The 25922-nt window shown below is 47.1% G+C and overlaps 1 protein-coding gene and 1 long non-coding RNA gene across 2 annotated transcripts in view; one reads left to right on the forward strand and one right to left on the reverse strand.

Annotated features, from left to right (window-relative positions):
- Positions 1-25922, forward strand: part of sli (slit guidance ligand) — a 793209-nt gene that overhangs the window by 35653 nt on the left and 731634 nt on the right. The window lies entirely within an intron of this gene.
- Positions 726-7332, reverse strand: LOC146206954 (uncharacterized). The gene is made up of 3 exons (XR_014702286.1): positions 7194-7332; positions 5690-5815; positions 726-1110 (listed from the first exon to the last, which is right to left on the reverse strand). It is a non-coding gene; the product is annotated as an uncharacterized LOC146206954 (long non-coding RNA).

Genomic DNA, 25922 nt, shown 5'->3' on the forward strand with positions numbered 1-25922 from the left:
TCATTAGGAACCTCACGAGTAAAACTCACACCCTTACCACATTTTTGAAAGACACTAAAAACACTGCACAATGTCGTCCCTTCCATCAGGCGTCACACATTTTAACACAACAAGATAGTCATCAACATATCTAAAACTTTTTGCAACAAAAGTATTGTCCAAGCGCCAAAAAACTTTATTTGTCAATACACGCTAAAAACAAGTCGCTTAAAACCGGTGCAATGCGCGAACCAATACATATGCCTTGCTTCTGCAAGTAAGAACCCAGACGGCCATAGACGTCCGACGGTCGACCGACGGACGTCCGTTTTCGGACCTTCGGACATCCGACGGAAGTCCGGTTATGTTCGATATACGTACAGCGGACGTCCGTCGGACTATCGTTCGTGGATCCGGATCGCGTCCCACGGACGTCCGACGGGCAGCCGGAGGCGGACATTCGGACGTTTCCCGGAACATTGGTGTAAAAACTTGCCAATAACATTCGTGTAAAGCTCAGCAAGCATGTGCCATGAAAATTTCAGTCACATACTAGTGCTCAATGCCTTTGTCGTGAGAGTAAAGCAGACAATAGAATATGCAACAGGTTCAAGTTTCCTGTTGTCTGCTTTACTTTCACATACAAAGCACTGAACAGCAGTGTGCAATTAAAACTTCCATCAAAGAGGCACATATGCTAGCTGAGCTTTACACAAATGCCCCATTCCTGAAAACATGCGAAGTGCATAGGCATACCAGCATGCGAGGTTGTAAAAAAAGCATTTTTTTGCTTTATTGCAAAAACTGCATGCATGAAATAGTTTACACTAAAAAAATATCGATGTTAAGGAATGGCATGGTAAAATGCAGGCCAACTGGAGTATTAAGAATCTACTTGAATATTTTTTTTTAATTATCCTTGGCCGTGACAGCTCTTCCCTTGGGGAGGTGGTGGAGGAAAAGGTATTTATTGAAACCTAATATTTCAGAATTAGCGAGGAGATGATCGAGTTCTCTGTGGGCGGCCTCCGCAGGCCGGGATTCCAGGAGCAGTTACTATCCTGTGCATTTGCTCGATCAGCTGTTGCTGGTCTTTCAGGCCTAAGATGGAAAGAGCAGGTTGGGCTCCTCCTGCAATAGAAGGGAAAATGAAATTCAAGTTATCTGTGCTGAACTTTGATTACACATCTCCAAGGGCAACTGCCAGTTTCTCTCAATTGCTTTTTCCAGATGGCACTTTACGCATGCATCTCCATTCAGAACTGTCACATACTATATAGAAAGGTAATATAACTGCAGCAAAACCCATGCAGAATAACAAAAGATACAAACGTAATTTGACCAGAACCTGGCATTCAGTATTTTAATATTTTTATGTCGTCTCTTTGAACATGCCACTCTGACCAAACATGGCATGTTATGCTTGCTGCTATGCACCCTCAGCAATGCCCAAGACATGGAGTGCACATGCAGAGAAACTAAGCATAAAGGATGGTGTATATGAGTATAAAGCACAGCCAGAGCATTGCAGTATTACACAGGTACGCACTGGCGGCAGAAACCTGCATTTTGAGCGGTTTAACAGGCAGATTTCTAAAGTCATTGTTGCTGCTCTGAAAAGAAGTGATCAATAATAACATCATTTAAAATTGTTACCTTTTTGTTCTGTAAACTGCACATTTCGCTGGTTTCCATGTACCCTCTACCGAAGACATTCCCTGGGCGTGTCAGGGGTATATCGACATCAACATCTAGGCTACAAGCGTCTAGAAAGCGTCTCCTTAGAGCAGCTGCGACGAAGTAACTTATCTGATAACATGCAAGCTGCTGCAGCAGAATAAAGATAGACATTTGACATGTGGCTAAAGCCCAATGTGGAAGCATAGCCCGCCGCAGTGATTGCGCAGTGTTCATGCTTCTACAAGAGTTAAAAGTAAAGTTATTTGTTAACCCACAGCGCTATATGTGACATTACAATAGCAAGGCTTATAGTTACACAAAACACAAAAAGCTGACAACCACAAGCTCCTGATGTATTACCGGCAGCATGCAGCATGGATGTTAGTTACTGAAATATGGTTGCATAATTCTGGCAACCAGCTGTGCATGTATGTCATGGATTTCTCAACTACGCACAACAAATTACAAAAATAATAATGGTATTTATAAATGTAGCCAGCTGTTCACAAGAAACACTGTAGCTTTTTTATGGGGAAGGTAGTGGGCGCCAGAGAAACTGCCCCTGTAAAGGCGCCTAATTTGCCCCTATGTAATATCGGGGACAAAAGTGTGTGGACTACACAAACTGCAATCAAAGCACGTAACTTTCACATCGACCAGGAAACTCTGACCATACTTGTCTAAGTGAAAGTTGAACGTTAGTTCTTTCATGTGTGCAAGAGAAGTAAGGTCACAATTCGTTTACATCGCTATTCTAGTCCAAAATCTCCAGACATACTGTCCAGAGACTTTTGCCCCCACAGTATAAGCCACCACTTGGGTAAGAGATTAGTAAAAGGAGTGTATAAAAGACATTAGTGCTGTTGGACAGCCATAGCTATAAAAATGGTATTGACATTGGAGTACTGCCTTAAGGCGGGGCCTAGGGCATTACAAAAGCAAGAGTTAGTGTCCGCTGGTCCTCGTTTGAACGAACAAAAAGAGGGGGGGGGGGGGAAAGAAATCTACCTCAACTACATGTTTTGAGTGACACCAAGCCGCAGTTAGCATTAAAGGTATCACACAGTTTTGTGGAAGATTTGGGAGTGCTTTGCTGCTTTCTTACAGGATTGGACAAAAGAGCTCACCATCTTCAGAAAGGCATGTTATATAGAAATGAAAATAGTGAATTTACTGCATCTGGCCACAACAACTTGCACACGGAGAGGAAGATGAACTGAAAACTTTATACATGAATGTACGTATTTACAACAGGTGAAACAATGACCATGATCTATGCCGAAGATGAAAGAGATCAAAATCTAGCTCAGAACGAGTTCTCCAGGCCGCGGGGCCGTTTCATTAACTTTGGAACTTCGCCCAAGTTTCTCATCCCCAATGACAACGAACTCACACATGACTGGCTAACCAACATTTTGGCATGTCTTTCCACTTTCATAAGGTTCTTCACCCTCTCCCTAATACAAGCAATGCAAAAGGGACAACAAATTCGTTTCACAACAAACGGAATTTAGAGAATGGACCTCGAAATGATTGGCTCACTAGGTCACATGCCAAACTCTCTCCCCTAGGAAATAAAAAAAGAAAAAAAAAATCAGAACCCATCAAAACGGTGTCCCACGTGCGCAACCATTGCCCAAAGCTTGCACCCTTGGCGGCTCCTTTTACAGGGCAATTATTGCAATTATTGGCGTCCGAGTCAGCACCATTGCGGACCCCTTTAGAAGAGCCAACCCACATCCTCCCGCTCCGCATCATACCGTCACTGTTACACACTTGCCCTTTTTCAACGCTGCCATCTCCCACCATTGTTGACATCCAGGGTTGGAATCCTCAACGAGACCCCACTCAGCGCGCCTGCACTGAATAATTGTCACTTTTATGGGCTCCCCAACAAGGAAGAGGGCCTTACACCCTTCAACCTGACAGTGTTTTTTCTTTGAACGATAAGCAGTTCTTCCAAAAGAGGTGCTCGTTTCAAAGCTGTGCTGCCTCCGGGTGGTGGGTCCAGTCAGCGTACTAAGGACCCCTTAGTTGTATACTGTTCGTAAAGCTCCTTAAATAAAAATGAGCCCCCTACATGACACAGCAACGAGAACAAACTGCCTGTCCCCGCGTCTTCGAGTGCGACAGCAAAGTCCTCGGAAGAGGGTACTTCTTTCCCTCTCTGCCTACGTTTCCGTTAAGCACGTTAGCACTGTAGCTGCTGTAGCTGCCTCTCTGTGCGCGTCTCTCCGCCTCCTGTCCGAGGGCAAGTGGGAGACGGCCGCAGCTGGGCATTGAACAGGTGACCCAAAAAGAGCAGACTAATAATGGTGCCTAGCACACCCACCGATCCCTTACAGAAATCATTAAAGAAATGAAAGCAACACATCAGATAACGCTACAATGTTTCTAAGTGCAAAGTCGACAACTCCATGTAATATAAATATATGTACATCTCCGCACATTAACTAGACAGAAACAGTGCAGAGTAAACTAATAATTCAGTGTGTAGCAACACTATTAAAAGGGGATAAAGGCCACAGGGGGCTACGATTATTAGTACCGTTGTGCCTTTAAACTACAATAACATACTTGTTGCAAGCTTAAAATCAAAGATTCACACCTGTCCCACCCAGAGCAATGGAACACATATCTGACTCAAGTCTGCAGAGAAAGAGCAAGCTAGACTATTACAGACGCACCCTTGGTTGTTTTTCTGGCATTTCTGAGGGTGAAGAATCTGACTTGTCAGTAGCATGTATATGAATAAGAATCCAATGACAGTAAATGCATCAGATTTTCTTGAGTGGCTTTTCTTTGCTGACCACATATCAGGTGAGCTATAATTTATCCAACTTTGCCTAGGTTTATTCTATGAATAACAAAGCTATAGCAGGTACACAGTCGTCCACTCAGGCTGAACATGCGAGTGCGTGGCATGCATTTTTTGAGATGCCACTGCATCCATCGCAGCCGCACACCGTAGCGAAGAGGCAGACAGCGTGAAGTACCAGCCTCTAGTCCCTCTACCACCACTGGGGTCCCAAGCTAGGGATCCCTTGTTTTTGTCAGGACAGGTCCCCTCAGGGTCAGCTAGTGAGTAACCTCCTGTATTTGTATCTGATGGAAATGTTTTCCACCACCACCCACAATACGCAGCTGCGCATCATAGCAGATGTGAAGCAACAGCTTCTGGTCCTTCTACGCATCAGCCACTTTGCCTTGATGCATGCCTGCGCACCATAGTAAAGAGGCAGACGACATGACGCAGCAGCTCATGGTACCTTTACACGAGCCCCCCCAGTGTACTTCGATACGCACCATAGCAAATATACAGTCTACGCCACACAGCAGCTCCTGGTCCCTCTATGCATAAGCCATTTTGCCTCAATACGCACCTGCGTACCTGAGCGAAGAGGCAGACGTGAAGCTGCAGCTCCTGGGCCCTCCATGCACAAGCCACTTAGCATCAATGCACGGCTGTGCACTGTAGTCAAGAGGCGAAGGACGTTAAGCAGCAGCTCCTGGTCCCTCTACACATCAGCCATTTTGCCTCGATGCGCATCTGCACACCGTAACAAACAGCCAGATGTGACAAAGAAGCTCCTGGTTTCTCTACACATAAACCACTTTGCCTCAATGCACGTCTGCACACCGGAGCAAAGAGGCAGATGACGTGAAGCTGGAGCGGCTGGTCCCTCTACGCACAAGCCACTTAGCCTTGATGCATGGCTGTGACGGATGCATTGTTATTTTGCAAACTGCATGCCACACATTCCCATTCAAGCTAAGAGTGGACGACTGTGTAAACGTAAAATACTGGTTATTTACTTCAATGGACAATGACAAAAAGTAACATGGTGGACAATGTAATAAGAATTTGCTGCATAAAGTTTGTTGAAACCAGTTCTACATCCTACATGTAAACAAGCTAAAACCTTAATGTCGAAGGGATGTCCTGTGTGTTTAAAATCATCACGCTCAAACAACTTCAACACTGACAATCATGATTCAATATTAATATAGATAATGATACAATGCTCACTTTTAGCCATACCAAAGAAATGAGAATGCAAAGGGATGTTGCTGTTTTTTCCCCGTGGATGACAGTTTTCCATGCTCAAAGTGCTGCTTCCTGTTGGCCTACGAAATCGGCTACAGCAAATGGCATCTGAAAAATTTTTGGAAGCCTCATGCTAGTCTTCAACGAGAAAGGCATTGCCATACAGAAGCAGAACACAAATACTTTTACAACACACTAAAAGCACCAACTGCGGTGCTGTTTTTAGGATGACTAGGTACAGGTTTTGCTGTACCAAGCCAAATGTTAGCCTTCAATAAGGAAAGCATTCCCATACAGAAACAGAACACAAAAACTTTTACAACACATTAAAAGCATAAATTGCACAAATGCTTGTAAGATGACCAGGTACAGGTTTCTGCTATAGCCCACATCATGTGACCAGCGGTTATCAGAAGCCTTGTATGTGAGCATGATGCCCTAGATTCAATTTATGGCTATCACTGTATTAACAAGCATGGGTTTAAAGCTACTTTAATACGATAATCTAAGAACATGGTAAGAGCTTTCAGTGCGAGACATAAGCTCAGTATCATGCACTATAAGGTGCTGCATGGCTCTAGTGTAGCTTTGGCATTATCTCGCTGTCAATAATGCAGCGAAGTTCTGAGGAGCCTTTGAATATCTGTAAGGACAAAGCAACAATTTTGTTTTCATCTCACTTTTGCTCAGCTCGTGTTTTTTTATTATTATTTGTTTTTTTTTAGAGCCCGCGGCTTGCATGGCCTCCCAGTATGCCTGTTTTGCATAAAAGAAGGCGTTGCAGGCACCAGAGCTCACAGCCCAACTCTATCGCGGCGGCGCGGTATGTCAAATTCGTGCCAGAACAGCGCAGAACAACGGGTCAAGAAAAAGTCAAGTGCTGACTTTTTTTTTCTCTCATCTCATTGTCCGGTTGTTCTGCGCGGTTCGGTCCCACATGCATAACCGATATGCGCAAGGTGCTGTCCTGGTTTGTCAAAGCTGAAGGAGAGTACTAAACCTTTAGTTATTTAGTAGCTACAGCCGTTCCTTCTAGAAACTGTAGTTGCCGTAAAGCTCAAGAGAGAAAATCAGCGGCTGTCCATTATTAAAAAAAAAAACAAAAAAAAAAACCGTGACGTTTTCACAAGTGTAGGCATGTCGCACGATAGGCTCGAGTGCATAAGTTTTCTCGTATAGTTTTTACAACTCAGCACGTTGCGCATGGTTAACAAATTAACTCCTTTAAAGCTCGGGCAGGCACTCCTTTATCAGAGACAGAGAAGTTGCGCGGCTTACTGGCGCAGCGTCCAGTAATGCCGAGAAAGATGGCCTTCAGACTTGAGGCTGCACTTTAGTTAGTCGGCGCGGAGCCATCCTGTCAGTCTCGCCTAAAACACTCGACCGTTCGGCTGCTCTACAGAGCTGTTTCCTTACCCAAAAGCTCAGCACCATCGGTGCATCGAAAAGTTCCACTAAAGAAACAAAAGTTCGGTGAAATACTTACTTTGGAATCGGCGGGTGAACAAAGTGTGCCAGCCGCACCAAGCCACAGCAAAAACAATGCTAGCAGTGCATTACAGCCGTAGGTATTTGTAACTGCGCAGAAAATGCAGAACACGGAAACGTGAAGCCATCTTCCATGACTAAACTTCAACTTGTCATGTGGATTGGATTGGCTCATTTCAGATTGTTTTGAGGATAGGTTCGGTTTCGTTCTTTTTGAGCTTGCTGCTTGCTGCGTCTATTCAGCCACTGATTAAAATTTCACCGAAGCATCATGATAGAAAAATGTTTAATGGTCATTTAACTTTTAATCAAAAATTTTTGATGCAGGAATTCAACGATGAAACATGCGGAAAATAAAAAAACTGTTTAATGGAAACGCTTTCTATCGCATCGATTCGCTCTGGCATCATATAATGCAGACTTGACGGCATTGCTGATTTATACGCAGTTCAGACGAGCACGACGACTATAAACTATATCATAGCTGTGTAAAAGCAAATCCAGTGGCGGACGTACGGCGGCTGTCCGCTGGGCGAACGGATTCGACCATCCGCTTTCGTACGTACGCCGGAATTCCGGCGGACGTCCGAAATCGGCCGCCGAGTTACGGCCGAGGTCGGTTGTCCGTCGGACGTCAGTGGCCGTCTGGGAAGCATCGTCAAACTCAACAAGCGTTGAAGAAAGGTAAAAGTTAAGCAATTCTAAAAAGTCGTCAACTGAAATCCCTGATGAATTTTGGAAGACGGTCACACCCAGCGCATCAATTCGCTCCCTGACAGCTGTGCAGAGTTGTGTCTGTGGTATAGAGTAGGAAAGATCTACTACGTCGACGGAAAAAGCATAAAACGCATCACAGGCTGTCTCATATCTCGAAAGGAAGTCTATTTGATTGGAGTTTCGAATTAAAAATGGATCATCTGGTGACAAGTTAAGGCGCTTTTGTAGAAACTTGGAAAGCTCCCTCTGCCAGCAGTGTTTTTCAGTAACTATTGCCCTAAGAGGTATCCCTTCTTTATGGGTCTTAGCAGAAAAAAAACAAGCTCAGCCTGTCTTTCTCTGAGCCCACAATACTTTTTACAACAACAACAACAATAACAACAACAACAACAACAACACACACACGCACGCACGCGCACACACACACGCGCACACACGCACGCACGCACACCACACGCACACCACACGCACACACACACACACACACACACACACACACACACACACACACACACACACACACACACACACACACACACACACACACACACACACACACACACACACACACACACACACACACACACACACACACACACACACACACACACACACACACACACACACACACACACACACATACACACACACACACACACACACACACACACACACACACACACACACACACACACACACACACACACACACACACACACACACACACACACACACACACACACACACACACACAGCTGACATTACTACCCCACTTCAACAACCTGAAAAATAAATCTGTCCAAGCCCTTAACATTTTAAATGTGCTCTCGCGAAAACGGTGTGGTTCTGATCGAGCATGCCTTTTGCAAATCGATCCCTCTGTTGTAAGTTCCAAGTTGGCATATGAATGCATTGTATACGGCTCAGCAAGACCATCCTATTTGAAACGACTGAACCTTATTCATGAAAAAAAAAATTCGGACACCACTGTTGAATCTACACTGCAGAAACGTGAAAGCGTGAGCATTGCTGCTGCTGCACAGGGGGTTCACGTTTGTTCTGATTATCATCAACTAAATGCACGGTCATTATCATTGCTACTGTCATCATTGTCATTATCTCTATTTGAAGCGTCATTGTCATCGCTGCTAACATTCTCACGGTAGACAAGCAGAAGTATGATGTGCTTTTCATGATCTCGGGCATGACATAGTTGGATAAAGCGCTCGGCTGGGGATCCGAAGGATGCATGTTCGATTCCCGGTGGCGACAGGAATTTTATTTTTCTGATGACGTCATCATGATATGATTTGATTGACAGCTATAGTGTGACCCTGCTACGCTTTCTTTCTCTTGGAACCTAGTTTGTTACCCTAAGCGGCCATCGGTTACCCTCTCTTCGCACTGCATGTGCTGCCCATGCCCACTTCCACTATTATGTCAGTAACTTGAGTTATTTCTCTGACCCACTTTGCACGTTTTCTTTCTCTTAACGTAGCAGGAGGCGGCAGAAAGTTAGGTGGGCTGATGAGATTAAGAAGCTTGCAGGGGTCAAGTGGATGCAGCTAGCACAGGGCCGGAATAATTGGAGGAATATGAGAGAGGCCTTCGCGCTGCAGTGGGCGAAGATGATGATGATAGTGTGGCCAGACGGGGAAGCCGACAACATGAGCCATTAAAAATATTGGTCTGCGCCTATCATCTAGAATATACCGAACATCACCAATAGCCAGCCTTTACGTTGAAGGAAATGAGCCTCGGCTACAGGTTCGAAGAACTGCACTGACATGCACATATGTCCTAAAAGCCAGGTCTCTTTCTTAACAACTCTGCCATTCCACCGTCACCAAGTGCCCACCGAAAGCACCATTTTACGACAAAACACATTTTCTAGGCCGTTGATACTTCGCTTTGAGGAATTGTTCGCACTACAAGAAAATTATGATGCCTATACTTAATTGTACACTGATGGCTCAAAATCAGAGGCAGGAAGTGGTTCAAGGCAAAGGTAAAACAATGACTCCCGCAATGTTCTGCCGAGTAGAGCGAGTAAAAGAGAAAGATAACGACGTTTCGATGGAGGCAAAACGGCTGTGCGAAGAGTCCTTCACTACTGCGTCTCTCATAGCCTCAGTAGCTTTAGAACGTTAAACCTTACAAACCAAACATCTCATAACATACAGTTCTGTTGTGTCCCTAGCAAGGGTAACGAGAAAGCGGATGCATGCGCTGCACAAGCTCGGCTTGGTCAAGTAAAACAAGTGAATATGCCACACAGAGATTGCTTCAAGTTAATGTACAGTAAACAAAGAAATAAATGACAGGCGTCATGGGCAACAAACTGCATTAAGATAATGGAAGACATGTAGACATCGGGAATGGTTTATTGAAGCAATCCGCATAGCACATACCCAACTTACACTCAACGTTCTTCCAACAAAACTAGCAAAGCCTCTGTGTGAAAAGTGCGGCTTCGAACTCACAGTAAACCAAATCTTAATTTCTTGTACACATCTTGAAAAAAATTTCCTCAAAGAAGCCGGCCGGCCGGCGTTTCAAACAAACTATAGGTATCAGAAAATTTCAATGATAAAAAATTCTAACCTTGTGTTTGGCGCATCATACAGCCTTGGTGGCTTTTGCGCCATAAAAAAAAATCAATATAATTAACTTCACAAGCCTGGTTTCATGACGACGAGGGATGGTGGTGCTTAATTGTTCAGATGACTGAAGAGCAGCAATAATATCGCCAGAGTAATCGTTAGAGGATTCGTTTCCGCGCCTCCAGAGAGCAGTAATATTTTCAGTAGCATGCCCAAACAGCCGTAGGATTTAGGCACGGTAACTGTTAGCATAAAGGCCACGCCAGCTGTGCCGCCAATTAAGCCATGCCTATGGTCAAGGGGGATTGTAAGGTGGCCAGGATGAAAGGAGGACTGCAGGCACCCAAAGGGGGTCAACTGCGGAATGCACCTCATGTAACCCTCCATAACACGTTTATCACGCTCTGTTTGAGCTCTTGAGGTGGGTAGTTTTAATGCGAAAGCATTACCTCGCTACGTTCACAGATTTCTGTCCGCAGACTGCGTCCGCACACCGCGTCCGCAGACCGTGTCCGCAAAATCGTGTCCGCAGCAGTTGTAATTGAGAAGCGATAGAGGTTAATGAGTGGTGTCAATCGATAGAGGGTGACCTAATGTTGTCCGAAAAAATAATTAGGCCAATAAGTTAATTATGTAGTTAATTACAGGCAAGACACGCAAAATCGTGTCCGCAGCCGTTGTGAGTAATTGAGAGTCATCATCATCAGCCTGACTATACCCACTGCAGGGCGAAGGCCTCTCCCATATTTCTCCAATCAGCCCGGTTCTGTGCTAGCTGCATCCACTTGACCCCTACGAACTTCTCAACCTCATCCGCCCACCTAACTTTCTGCCGCCCCCTGCTACGCTTTGCTTCCCGTGGAATCCAGTTTGTTACCCTAAGCGACCATCGGTTATCCTCTCTTCGCACTACATGTCCTGCCCATGCCCATTTCTTCTCCTTGATTTCCACTAGAATGTTAGTAACGAGTTATTTTTCTGACCCATTCTGCACGCTTCCTATCTCTTAATGTTACCCCTACCAGTTTTCGTTCCATAGCCCTCTGCGTTGTCATCAATTGAGAGCGATAGAGAGTAATGAGTGGTGTCAATCGATAGAGGGTGACGTAATGTTGTGTCCGAAAAAATAGGTCAATAAGTTAATTAGGTAAATAATTAGAAGCAAGAAAACGTAAAAGTAAAGGCGAAATGGTCTCATTAGCCAATAGCTTGGCGCCACATTTGAATGTATGAAATACTAAAATAGTTAATTAAATCAGTCAATTAAGGTGACGTCACGCAGCCTGAAGTACAGGGCGTAGGAAGGGATTGGAGCGCAATTTGAAAGTACCAGAGACTAAAGTAGTATTAGGCAGTCAATAGGGTGACGTCAAGGATGTGACGGCACGCAACGGGAAGTATATAGAGCCGAAAAAAGGCAGAGGAAGGGATTGGCGCGTAATTTGAAAGTACCAGAGACTAAAGTAGTATTAGGCAGTCAATAGGGTGACGTCCCCCTTCATGGATCACTGCCTTGTCGTGGCGGAGGGGCTTGCGAAACTCGATGAAGTCGTGAGCTCTGCTGTGTAGGGCCACCCAAGATAGACAGGTCACAGCAGAGAGTTCTGACAAAATGTGATTCACTGGAGAAGGTAATGGCAACCCACTCCAGTATTTCCTGCCAAGAAAACCCTATGGCCAGTCACAATACCATTAAAGATATGGCGCCGGAAGATGAGCCCTCCTGGTTGGAAGGCGTCCTACATGTTACTGGGGATGAACAAAGGGCGATTCCTAGTAGCTCCAGGACGAATGAAGCGGCTGGGCTAAAGCCAAAAGGACGCTCAGTTGTGGATGTGTCAGGAAGCGACCGGAAAGTCCGATGTTGCAAGGAGATATATCAAATAGCAACATGGAATGTAAGATCTATGACGCAAGGTAAACTGGATGTCGTCAAGCGAGAAATGGATAGATTGAGCATTGATATCTTGGGTATCAGCGAGCTCAAGTGGACCGGAATGGGAGAATTTAACTCCGGCGACCATTATGTATTTTATTGTGGGCACGAATCAAAGAGAAGGAATGGGGTCGCTCTCATAGTAAACAGAAGAATGGGCAAAGCAGTGCTAGGGTACAACCCCAAAAACGACCGAATGATTTCACTTCGGATCCAAGGTCACCCTTTCAACATAACAGTTATCCAAGTCTATGCACCGACTACTACTGCTGAAGAAGCTGACGTTGAGAGATTTTATGCGGACCTACAATGCCTTTTAGACCACACCCCATCATCAGACGTCGTTTTTCTCATAGGAGACTGGAATGCTAAGGTCGGGAGTGAAGAAATATCCGGAATTATAGGCAAGTTCGGTCTTGGCGAGCCAAATGAAGCTGGGCAGAGGCTAGTAGAGTTTTGTCAAGAAAACAACCTGACCATAGCGAATACTCATTTTCAACAGCACAAGAGGCGCCTGTACACATGGACTTCACCGGACGGTCTGTACAGGAATCAGATCGATTATATTCTTTGCCGGCAGAGATGGAGAAGTGCTATACAAGCAGTAAAAGCAAGGCCTGGGGCCGATTGTGGCACCGATCATCAGCTTCTTGTTGCCAAAATTAAGCTTCGATTGAGGAAAACGCAGAAAACTAGAAGGACTTTCAGGTATGATCTGGATCAAATTCCATTAGAATATGGTGTGGAATTGAGGAATCGATTTCAAGAATTAGATCTTGAATACAGAGAGCCCGAAGAGATGTGGACCGATGTTCGTGATATAATACAAGAAGTTGCTACTAAGGTAGTTCCAAAGCAAAAGAAATGCAAGAAAGCAAACTGGTTATCTGAAGAGGCTTTGCAAATAGCTGAGGAAAGGAGGATGGAAAAAGTTATGGGGGAAAGAGAAAGATACAAGGTTCTCAATGCGGATTTTCAGAAAATAGCAAGGAGAGATAAGAATGCCTTCCTGAACATACAGTGCCAAGCAGTTGAGGACAACAGCCAATTAAGGAACACAAGAGGTCTGTATAGGACAATCAAAGATATCAAAGGAAGCTTCTGTGCTAAGCTGTGCGTGATAAAGGACAAACGAGGCAAGGACCTTACTGAAGCCTCAGAGATAAAGAAGAGGTGGCAGGAATACACAAAAGAACTGTACAAGAAGGACCCGAATGTGCAAACCCAACATAAGACAGTTGTGATTACTGATCTCGAGCCGGGCATCCTGAAGAGTGAAGTTGAATGGGCCTTAGCCAGCCTTGCTAAGAACAAAGTTGCGGAATTGATGGCATTCCAGCTGAGTTGCTTCAAAACCTCAACCATGACGCTGTTAACATTCTGCATACATTATGTCAGAAGATTTGGACAACCCTGCAGTGGCCACAGGATTGGAGGAGGTCAGTTTACATCCCCATTCCAAAGAAAGGCAGTGCCAAAGATTGTTTCAACTACCGCACGATCGCGCTTATTTCGCATGCTAGCAAGGTGATGTTGAAAATCCTCCAAGGTAGGCTGCAGCAGTATGTGGATCGGGAGCTTCTGGACGTGCAAGCTGGGTTTCGCAAGGGCAGAGGAACTAGAGACCAAATTGCCAACCTTCGCTGTATCATGGAAAAAGCAAGAGAGTTCCAGAAACCCATCTACTTCTGCTTTATTGATTATGTGAAAGCGTTTGACTGCGTAGATCACAGCAGATTGTGGCAAGCTCTCCAAGAGATGGGAGTTCCAATTCCCCTCATCTGTCTCCTCAGGAACTTGTATGAAGGGCAAGAGGCCACAGTCAGAACTGGGCATGGTCTTACTGATTGGTTTCCGATCGAGAAAGGAGTGAGGCAAGGCTGCATACTGTCGCCCTGCCTATTTAACCTATATGCAGAGTGCATCATGAGGAAGGCCGGTCTGGACGAGTCTTCAGCTGGAGTGAAGATTGCAGGAAAACGTATCAACAACCTTAGATATGCAGATGATACCACTTTAATGGCAGAAAGTGAAGTGGAACTCAAGAGACTTCTGATGCGCGTACAAGAAGAGAGTGAGAAGTTTGGGCTTAAACTGAACATTAAAAAGACAAAGATCATGGCGTCTTGCCCTATCAAGTCCTGGAGCATCAATGGACAAGAAGTGGAAGCTGTGACAGATTTTCTCTTCTTGGGCTCCAAGATTACCTCGGAAGGAGACTGCAGCCATGAAATTAGGAGACGCCTGCTTCTGTGAAAGAGAACAATGGTTAGCCTTGACCGCCTAGTAAAGAGCAGAGACATTAGTCTGCCAACCAAGATCCGTATAACTCGTGCTATGGTCTTTCCAGTTGTGATGTATGGATGCGAGAGTTGGACTGTGAAAAAGGCTGACCGCCGAAGAATTGACGCATTTGAATTGTGGTGTTGGCGGAGACTCTTGAGAGTTCCTTGGACTACCAGAAGATCAAATCAGTCGATATTGTCGACCATAAACCCTGACTGCTCATTGGAGGGTCAAATTCTAAAGTTAAAGCTCAGCTACTTTGGTCATCTGATGAGAAGAGAGGAGTCGCTGGAGAAAGATTTGATGTTGGGAAAGGTTGAGGGTCACCGGAGAAGGGGTAGGCAGTGAACGCGATGGTTATATGGCATCCTCGAGGCACTGCAGATGAAGTTATGTGATGTTATGAAGATAGTGAGAGACCGGAAAGCGTGGCGTGACATGGTTCATAGGGTCACGAAGAGTCGGACACGACTGAACTGAGGGTGACGTCAAGGATGTGACGGCACGCAACGGGAAGTAGAGCCGAAAAAAGGCGGAGGAAGGGATTGGCGCGCAATTTGAAAGTACCAGAGACTAAATCAGTATTAAGGCAGTCAATAGGGTGACGTCAAGGATGTGACGGCACGCAACTGGAAGACAGACGTCCATCAACAGCTCCGTGACATGTAAAAAATTTGAAGCAGAGTACCGCGTTCGCATAAGTTATAGCCTCTGGCGAATTACTTGGATACTCGTAGTTATATGTGCTTCATTATGGCTCTTTTTTACCTTGAGATGTTCCTCCTTCGATGTAGCTGACCAGATATTTCTAGTTTTAGTGACGCGTTTAGAAATCTTGACATCCGCCCATTTATAACGAACTATACGCGAGCCATGGCCATTTATGAAGCATCTCATTCTGCACAAACATGCTGTTGCATTGACCTTGCTCTCAGAGCACATATTTTTTATTACACTCCACCACTGTCTACAAAACGTTTGAAAACCAAGACATTAGAAGCTGTGCTATGAGGACAGGAAAACACGCAACAATAAATCTGTTACAACTAATAGGTGAGGCAATATAGTATTTTTACCGTATCATAAAATACATTTATTGCGGTGTTTTGATAATAATGTCTTTATTTCCTCCGCATTTTTTTCCTTCAGGAAGTTAGCGTGCAAATTTTCATTGAATAAAATTTTGTTTCCAAGGCTCTTGACAGAGTTGCCTGTTTTACTGCATCGCCATCTAGTCTATTGTAGTAGCGCTCTCTCTGTACGATGAGAGAAAGGGGTTGGTACTGAGAGGTAGAAGCCGGGCATTGCTTCCTCGGTATGTTTTCAAAAGTTATGCGTGTGTATGGATGAGCAATGTTGCAATCCACCTGAAAATTACCTTCTTTCAGGCGAGAGAGATTGGGCTGTCGCGCCATCATAACTGAAGCTGCAGCGTTACTGTGCCAGGGAAGACGCAACGCTCTACCTAGCAGTTGCCCGAAGCGTTTTGTGCGCGAAATTTTGAGGCGCAGCGAAACAAACTGAAAGCTTTGTGCACCAATAATTGCCGGCGAACGCGGGACACTGTGAAGCGGCAATGACCACTGGTGGTGAGACGGGGGCATATATTGAAAATTTTCCAATATCTAATCATTCCGATTTACTAAGTAAATCTAATAGTGGATATTGTGGGAAACTATTGAGATTCTCGGAGGTTTTAGAACAGTTTGAATTAATGCCTTAGTTATATTCGATAGCTCTCTCGAAGGGTCAGTGTGCGCGCGCTGGCTGCCCATTCGTCCGCTCTGAATCTCGGAGGCCACAACGATGTCATGGCTAGTCTATCGAGAGGTTCACCGTTAGTAGTAGCCACTAATTTTTCTTCTTCACCCTAAGATCACTCTATTGAAGGCCCCTCCGTGGTGGGGCGAAGACACCCAGGTGGTTGAAATTTCCGGAGCTCTCCACTACGACGTCTCTCATAGTCTGAGTCGTTTTGGGACGTTAAACCCCACAAAGCACATCATTATATTGTCACGTAGTGTGACAAGGCCGAAGGCAACGAAACACTGGCGTAATCGCACTGAAATCTTTATTTAGGCCGACTTGCGCCCTCGGAATAACTGAACAACTCGGAGATTGCAGCAATCGTCCCTGCACGGTCCGCAAAACTCCTTGTCGCCAATGACACAGACATTCCTCCAGTTTCTACTGCCCTCGTTCCACTCTCCTATGAAAGCGTTACTACTTCGACTGTCTTCTTCACACCTTCCGACGCCGCTTCACGCAATTCCTGCTTCCATTTTCTGATCTCAAGTTCGAAGATGGTCATAGTGCTATGTACGTCTCGAACCCATTTTCTTGCCCGTCCGTCCTGCTACGCGGCGAGTGTCTCGGTCGTATTGAAGAACGTGACCCCGCGCTTGTAAATACCCTTCCTACCATGCCTACTTCATAAGACGTTAATATCCTCAGCTCTTGCGATATAGCGACCGCTTCGACACCACTCAATGTTTTTCAACAGGCTTTCGACGCAGATCTTCCACTCGCGCAACGCGATCAACTCGCTGCCCTATTTCACTTCTGCCTTCGACCTTCCTCACACTGCTCTGGGTCGCACGTTTGTCGTTACTCACACAATCAACACTGATACAAGCGTACCTTTGCGCCAGCGTCCTTATTGCGTGTCGGCCTCTGAGCGCCAAGTCATTGCTGATAACGTGGACGACATGCTTCGCCGGGGCGTCATACAGCCATCTAACAGTCCATGGGCTTCTCCGGTTGTTTTGGTCACTAAGAAAGATGGTTCCATTCGGTTCTGCGTCGATTATCGTAGGCTAAACAGATCACGCTCAAAGACGTCTATCCTCTGCCACGAACCGACGACGCCCTGGACTGTTTACAGGGAGCCGAGTATTTCTTCTCTTTGGATTTGCGCTCTGGCTACTGGCAGGTGCCGATGGCTGACGATGACCGCTCGAAAACTGCCTTTATAACACCGGACGGCTTATACAAGTTCAACGTTATGCCCTTTGACCTGTGCAATGCCCCGGCTACTTTCGAGCGCCTGATGAACACTGTTCTCCGTAGACTCAAGTGGCAGACCTCTCTTTGTTATCTGGATGACATCGTAGTTTTTTCTACCGACTTTTCTTCTCACCTTCTCCGCCTGAAACATGTCCTCACGTGTCTCGTCGACGCTGGGATTCAGTTGAATTTGGAGAAGTGCCACTTTGCCGCCCGAAAACTCACAATTTTAGGCCACGTAGTTTCTAAGGACGGCATTCTTCCCGACCCAACCAGACGTCGCGCAGTAGCAGAGTTTTTGAAACCAACCTCCCTGAAGCAGCTCCGGAGCTTTATCGGCCTCTGCTCCTACTTTCGACGTTTCATCTTGAACTTCGCCTCTATCATCTCTCCTCTGACCCAGCTCCTTGCCGGCAGTTCCGACCTTTCAGCCCGGGCTCCAGCCTGCGATAAAGCCTTCGACACTTTTGGTTTAGCCTCCCATTCTCCGCCACTTTGATCCGACTGCGCCTACGGAGATTCACACTGACGCCAGCGGTATTGAGGTCGGTGCCGTCCTCACCTAACGTAAGCCTGGTTTCAACGAGTATGTGGTGGCATACGACAGCCGAACATTGACGAAAGCAGAGTCTAATTATTCTGTAACAGAAAGAGAATGTGGGGCCATTATTTGGGCCATTGGAAAATTTTGTCCCGATGTGTATGGCCGACCGTTCTATGTCGTGACCGATCACTACGCTTTGTGCTGGCTGGCCTCTCTGAAAGACCCATCCGGCCACCTTGCTCGCTGGGCTCTCCGTCTCCAGGAGTATGACATTCATGTCATTTATCGATCAGGGCTGAAGCATACAGATGCGGACCTCTTTCCCGCTCGCCTTTGCCTAGTGGTTCCTCGTCTGACCACGTCTGTGCTTACGATTTCTTGACCCTTGCTACTGTCGACATGGCCACCGAACAGCGGAACGACCCGTGGATCAGTGCACTTTTAGACTTTCTTTCAAGTCCTACTACCGTTCGTTGATCCAGAGCACTAGTGCGGCAAGCCCACCACTTCTCCATTCTCGACGGTCTCCTCTACCGCTGTAATTATTTGCTTGACGGACGGAAATGGCTTCTAGTCATCCCACGTCATCTCCGCGCCGACATTTGTGCTGCGTTCCATAGTGACCCACAGTGCGCCCACGGTGGCGTATTGAAAACCTACACGCGCCTCCGCCTGCGATTTTACTGGCGTCGAATTTACCGCTTTGTACGATATTTCGTGCGCGCTTGTGAATCTTGTCAACGCCGAAACACTCCTCAGGAACTCCTCAGCGAACTAGGAACTACTCAGCGACCGTGAACGCGTTTTCTTGTCCGACGCTATTCAGGCCCTCCTGAAAGAAGGCCGCATCATTCACCGCACCGCTACTTCTTACCACCCTCATACGAATGGCCTGACGCTCCGTACTCTTGAGTGACATGCTGGCCATGTGCGTGAACGACGCTCATTCCAACTGGGACCAGGTTATTCCCTTCGTTACCTACGCGTACAACACTGCGATACAGACCACCACTGGATTCTCTCCATTTTTTCTTCTTTACGGGCGCGAGCCAACCTGCACAATGGACACGCTTCTTCCCTACCGCCCTGATGTTTCTGAATCGACGCCACTCTCAGATGCCGCCCAGTATGCAGAAGAATGCTGTCAGTTTTTTTATCAATTTTTATGAATGTCTTCATGTTACATCGGGCCCTATACACCACGTGTCATAGATCAGTTTGTTGTTTCCGAACCATCCATCATAACTGTTTTTTATCACTTTTATGCCTGTTGTCTTTTATCGCTTTTATGGTCCTTTCACCTTTTGACGTTTGCTGCCTCTGATTAGCGTCGCCACGGTGTGCCTATATATTGTGTGTTTCCCTTCAATAAAAGATTGGTTGTCAGTGAGCGCTTGTCCGTGTCTTCTTTCTTGTGAATGTGTCGTTAGCGCTTTGTCCTTTTGTTAAAAAATGCTGCACCAACTAGCCCAACAAAATGTCCTTATTAAGGGAAGTTCCTTTTTAATTGTCCTTTGGAGGACGTCCCATAGAAAGACAGCATCCCAACACTGTAAGAAAACGTGCTCAATTGTTTCCGGGTTTTTGCACAACAAGCAATTTATTGTCCATGGGACGAAGATACCTTTATCATTCAGCCAGGTTTTAACAGGGAGCGTATTAGAGTGAAGTTTGAAAAGGAACGTTTTAGCAGATGGCCTCACGGGCATCTTCTTAACTCTTTTTAAAACGTCTTGCCCTGTTCGGCTTCGGTCTCAAAGTTGCTCTTCGGATGCCCGCAGTTTTGGGCGGCGGCTCACCACAAACACCGCCTGGCAGCTGAGTCTCCTCGACGCTTTCCTCGTGCGGACGTTTCGCGGCAATTAAGGCTGCTGTCTCCGGCCCAACCTCCATGGCATCAGTACAGGCAGGCTCAGTACTGAGATGCTCCTCAGCATCAGAAAAATTGATTGCATCTTCTGACGCTTGATTTGACGCGCCTTCATGGTCCAATGACGGAACGTGAGAGCCTGCAGTTTCATTCTCTGGACTGGAGACCGCCATCTGATGCTTTGTAAAAACAGTCATGGCATGCGCGTCCTGTTTTGTTGACAGACCTCTAATGTCAGCAGCCTCCTCCGCATCCACCTCGTCCATTATTAACTCGGACGAGTCTTCGCTGGTCCCAGGTCCGGCAATGCTAGTGTAGGTACGTGCACACTGGCTGTCTTCATGCCCGAACTGTCGACAGGTTCTGCAGCGAGGAACCCGGCACTCTTTGCGGATGTGACCCGTACTCCGCCAGCGTAGGCACAACGGGGGTCTGCCTGGCACAATGACGAGCGCCAGCTCACCGCTAACATTCAACTGATGCGGCAGGTCATCAAGCTTCATGCCAGCTTTCAGCTTCAGCGTGACGAGTCTAGTAGTTGAGCCCTTTTCTAACACACCTTTAACACGCCAGCGCTCCCGGGAAACTTCCGACAGCTTTCCGTACGGCGCAAATGCAGCACGAACATCCTCGTCTGGCACGTTGTGTAGCAGCCAGTGAAGCTTGAGTCACACTTCCTGGTTCGCCGGGTCAATCACCAAGGTGCGACCGTTTTTCACACAAAGCTCACCTACACTTACAATCTTGTTCACCGCTTCAGTATCCTTGAGAGTGACGGCCCAGGCTTGGCTCATCCGATACGCCCCCATTGCGATAACATCGGGAATTAGCGAGTGTTGTACTAAAGCATCCCGGAAATCTTCCACCTGGTACGGGCGGGCCCTGATATCGGCGTGCAAAAAAATACGGTATTCGAAACAAACCGACCTGTTGGCAGTGCAGGCAAAACAACTTGGTAAGTATTGTCCTGTTCAGCCGTCCTGTTACCGCGGCCTGACATGGCCGCTGAAACCGCTCCTGAGGAGCCCTGCATCCTGCGTCCGTTCAATGGCGTGGCCAGAAGCAGAATCCCCCGCGTTCAGTGCTCTTCCAACTAAGCTACATCGACGGCTGTCCTCCCCTCCGCTTGCTTGGGTTTGTATGTTCACTAACCGGTTTAAACATGTGAGCGTGCACCAGTGCCATCCTCATCCCTAGCGGCGGATGTGAAACATCCTGTTATACCGCGAGCGTCACGTAGCACGTGATCATTAGGTAGGGCGGCAGCTGGGCTACAGCCCTCTTACGCTACCATTTCGACCTCCAGATTGCCAGAACCGAGACCCTCGCAAGCTATTAAGCAGACAATTGAAAGGCAAATGAGGGGCTCGTTAATGAAGCATTTAAAGGAGCGAACAGCACTGAAAGCACTGAACGCGACATTCGGAGGTCGTGGGTTCGACTCCCACCATCGGCGCGTTTTTTCCTTCCGCTTTGCATTTAATGCTCTTTATTCCAATAATCACCATAAAGACAACATTCCTGTAAATGTCAACAGTATGAATAATAAAAAAAAGTTTGCCTTGCACTCTGAGACTGTTCGCTCCTTTAAATACTTTATTAGCGAGCCCCTCATTTGCCTTTCAATTGTCTGCTATATATATATATATATATATATATATATATATATATATGTTGTGAAAGAAGGCTAGGTCAAGACGGAGAGGTCGTGACGGCAACGACAGCGAAGCCTTGTCTAGCGTTTTAATCCGATCACGAACCCAGGGGCGCGCCGGAGCCGGCGCCGCGGGACGATGATGATGGTATGTACAAATGAAAGATGGTTCACAGAAGGCTCACGCAATCTGCCCGGGGGGTCGGAAGCGGCCAGCCTGGCCGCTCCTAAGTAACCGATGTACCGAGGCGCGCAAACGTTTTCAAGCGAGAAACATGAACAATTTCAGTACCACGGTGGCGTCGATCGGCTGGGGGATCAACAGGCGTGACTTTGTAGTTAACTGGAAAAGTTTGGCTGATGATCTCGTAGGCACCAAGGTTGCGGTGGTGGAATTTGTCACTAAGGCCAGGGGTGCGCAGTGGTGTATAAAGCAGTACTTCGTCACCGGGACGATAAGAGACCACGCGATGCGTAGAATCGTAGCGGCTCTTGCGGTCTTCCTGGCACGCTGCTGTATTGAGGCGGGCAAGATGACGGCATCTGGCCACACGAGATAAGAACTGGGTAGGTACTGATGTGGAGTAGTCTGGCGTACAGAAGAAGGAAGCGTCGAAAATTGTAGTGGTAGGACGGCCATAAACGAGGAAAAGTGGAGAATAACCGGTAGTCCGCTGTACTGCTGTGTTATAGGCGAAAGTGACGAATGGTAGAATAGTGTCCCAATTTCGATGATCCGGTGTGATGTACATGGAGATCATATCCGATAAGGTGCGGTGAAATCGCTCAGTCAGCCCGTTAGTCTGGGGATGGTAGCTTGAGGTTGTCTTATGAAAGGTGGATGACGCGTAAAGAACTTCGGCAACGACTGTCGATGAGAAGGCCGTCCAGTGGTCACTTAGGAGCGCCCGAGGAGCGCCATGACGCAATACAATTGATCGCAAGAAGAAATTTGCTACTTCTTGAGCGGAACCGGTCGGTACAGGTGCTGGCTCAGCGTAGCGTGTAAGGTGGTCGACAGCTGTTATATTTTAATGGTTACCCCCATCGGAGAGAGGTAGGGGACCATATAAGTCGATGCCGACTACGTCGAATGGTGTGGCGGGACAGAGAATAGGTTGTAGAAGGCCAGCGGGCGAAGAAGTCGGCCGTTTGCGACGTTGGTGCAGAGGGTAGAATGCGACGTATTTGGCAACGCTGGGAGATAGGCCAGGCCAAAAGAATCGTTTCTTTTTTTCACGCGGTCGTAGGTTTTGTCAACACCAAAGTGACCTGCAGTAGCGTCATCGTGGAGAGCCGCCAGTATACGTGGGCGAAGCACACGTGGCACGACTGGGATCCAGCGAGTTCCATCAGGGCAATACACGAAGCTGAGTAGGATGCCATCTTCGATCTTGAAATTGCGAAGCTGTCGGCGAAGCCGAGCATTGGGTGGGTCCGAAGCGGTCGATGATGGGACGGCAGTAGGCATCGGCTAATTGCTGTGAGCGGAGAGCGTGTTTGTCCTCAGAGTCGTCAAATGAAACTGTTGTGATATACGTCGGGGAAAGGGATGGTCGGCTGTGGTCATAGGTGGAAATGCATTGGGAAGCAAAACAGCAAGCCGATTCCGGAAGTGGACAGCGAGAAAGAGCGTCGGCGTCTTGGTGTTGGCGACCCGATTTATAAGTGACGTCGAAATGGTATTCTTGCAGGCGTAGAATCCAACGGCCAAGTCGACCTGTCAAAGTTTTGAGCGAAGACAACCAGCAAAGAGCATGGTGATCGGTCACAACTGTGAAGTGTCGACCGTATAGGTAAGGGCGAAACTTGGACAGCCCAGACGACGGCAAGGCACTCCTGCTCGGTAATGGTGTAGTTTTTCTCAGCTGGAGACGTAGTCCGACTGGCGAAGGCAATCACTTTCTCGCGCGAAGTTGCATCGCGCAGCAGAAGTACAGCGCCAAGACCGAGACCACTGGCATCAGTGTGCAAGATGGTTAAAGCGCTGTTACTGAAGTGGCCAAGAGCAGGGTCTGATGTGAGGGCGTGCTTCAGGTCATTGAAAGCAGCTTCGCACTGTTCAGTCCACACGAAAGGGCTGCCTGCTTTAAGTAGTTCATGAAGTGGAGCAGCAATACTGGCAAAATGCCTTATAAAACGCCGCAAATAAGACGCCAGGCCGAGAATACTGCGCAATTCTGTAGTCCGTTGTGGACGAGCAAAGTTCAATACCGCGATGATTTTTTCAGGATCTGGACGAATGCCGTCATGGCTGACTAGATGTCCTAATATTTTAATTTCCTTCTGTGCAAAGTGGCACTTCTTGGTGTTGAGCTGAAGGCCCGCTGAAGCGAGACACGTGAGGACCTCATTCAGGCGCGTGAGATGGTCGTTAAAAGGTGACGAAAAGATGACAATGTCATCCAAGTAACATAAACAGGTTCTCCATTTTAGGCCACGAAGCACAGTATCGATCATTCTTTCAAATGTCGTTGGTGCGTTACAAAGTCCGAACGGCATAACATTAAATTCATAAAGGCCATCGGGAGTAGCGAAAGCGGTTTTTTCTTTATCGTCCTCGTGCATAGGTATTTGCCAAGAACCTGAGCGGAGGTCCAAAGTCGAGAAATATTGGGCGCCTTGGAGAGAGTCAAGGGCGTCATCAGTTCTTGGCATTGGGTATACATCTTTGCGGGTAATTTTGTTGAGTGCGCGGTAATCAACACAAAAGCTTACCGAGCCGTCCTTTTTTTTTAACTAACACTACTGGGAAGGACCATGGGCTTGTCGAGGGGCGAATAATATTGCGATGGAGCATGCCATTTACATTTTCTTCAATTACTTTTCGTTCAGAGAGGGAAACCCGATAAGGCCGTCGGCGCACGATAGAGTTACCTTCAGTATTGATGCGACGGTGCGCAACACTAGTCCGTGCCAGTGGTGGGGAAGTGGCATCCAAAATGGATGGCGGTCTCGAAGCAATGTCAGCAGTTCTTGGCGTTGGTTCGGCGTGAGGTTAGGATTATTAGTCTTTGTGAGAACAGAAAGAGAGACGTCTGGCGAAACACGGTGCTGAGGCAGAGGGGCGGTGAGCACCATTATGGACAAAGGTTGAACATCCACCATGCAGGGGAGAGAAGTTCCTTTTGGGAGCACGAGGGATTCACGTAAAGTGTTGGTGGCCGATACTGTTGCTGAGCCGTTGCAGAACCTCACAAGACTAGACGGGAAGGCGATACCGCGTGCAAGATGACGATAAGATGGTGCGATGAGTACATCCCCGTCAGTGATGTAGTCAGAAACAACGGTAAGCAGTTTTTCGCACTGAGGAGGCAGAACAGTATCAGCGGCGGCAACGAGGGGAGGATGTTCAGAAACTTCAGATGAAAAATCGCTGTCTGTCATATGGATAACACGGTCACTACAAGAAATTAACGCCGAAGCGGTTGACAAAAAATCCCATCCAAAAATCATCAGATGCGCACATAGTGAGAGCACAGCAAACTGCACATGATGGCGGACGTCGTCAATAACAACTCGTACGGTGCACTGCGCTAAAGGGCGCAAAGGGACGTCATTGGCTCCACGGAGTTCAGGCCCATCATATTGTGCCGTCACTTTTCGCAAACGGTGGCACAAATCAGCGTGAATGACAGAAATTGCAGCCCATGTATCAATCAATGCTTCGACCGGTAATCCCTCAGCGAAAACAGAAATCACATTATACGGGCGATCAGGAGGACTTTTAGTAAGTTCGCAGAGTGCAGTTTGACCTCCGGAAACTGCACGTTCAGTTTTCCGGATGGCGGACAGGGAGAGTTGTTGCGGGTCGGAGAGGGGAACCTGAGCGGTGGTATAGGGATAGGGACTGGCGTCGGGATGCATGGATTCCACGAGGCTCAGACGAAGATTCTGGAGGTGGGGATGATCTTCGAGGTGGGCTTGGAATAAACCGGCGTTGATAATATGACGTTGAAGGCATGTAACTTTCGAAGGTGTCGTAACCACGGCGCTCGTTCTGGAGGCGGCGACGACAGAAGCGGGATATATGTCCTTTAATGCCACAGTAGTAGCAGACTGGTCGGGAGGGGCGCCAAGGTGCGTAATAGGGTGGTGCAGGTTGAGCCGT

The sequence above is a fragment of the Amblyomma maculatum genome, chromosome 1, assembly GCF_055883805.1.
Source record: "Amblyomma maculatum isolate TAMU_Amacu chromosome 1, ASM5588380v1, whole genome shotgun sequence".
Taxonomy (NCBI): domain Eukaryota; kingdom Metazoa; phylum Arthropoda; class Arachnida; order Ixodida; family Ixodidae; genus Amblyomma; species Amblyomma maculatum.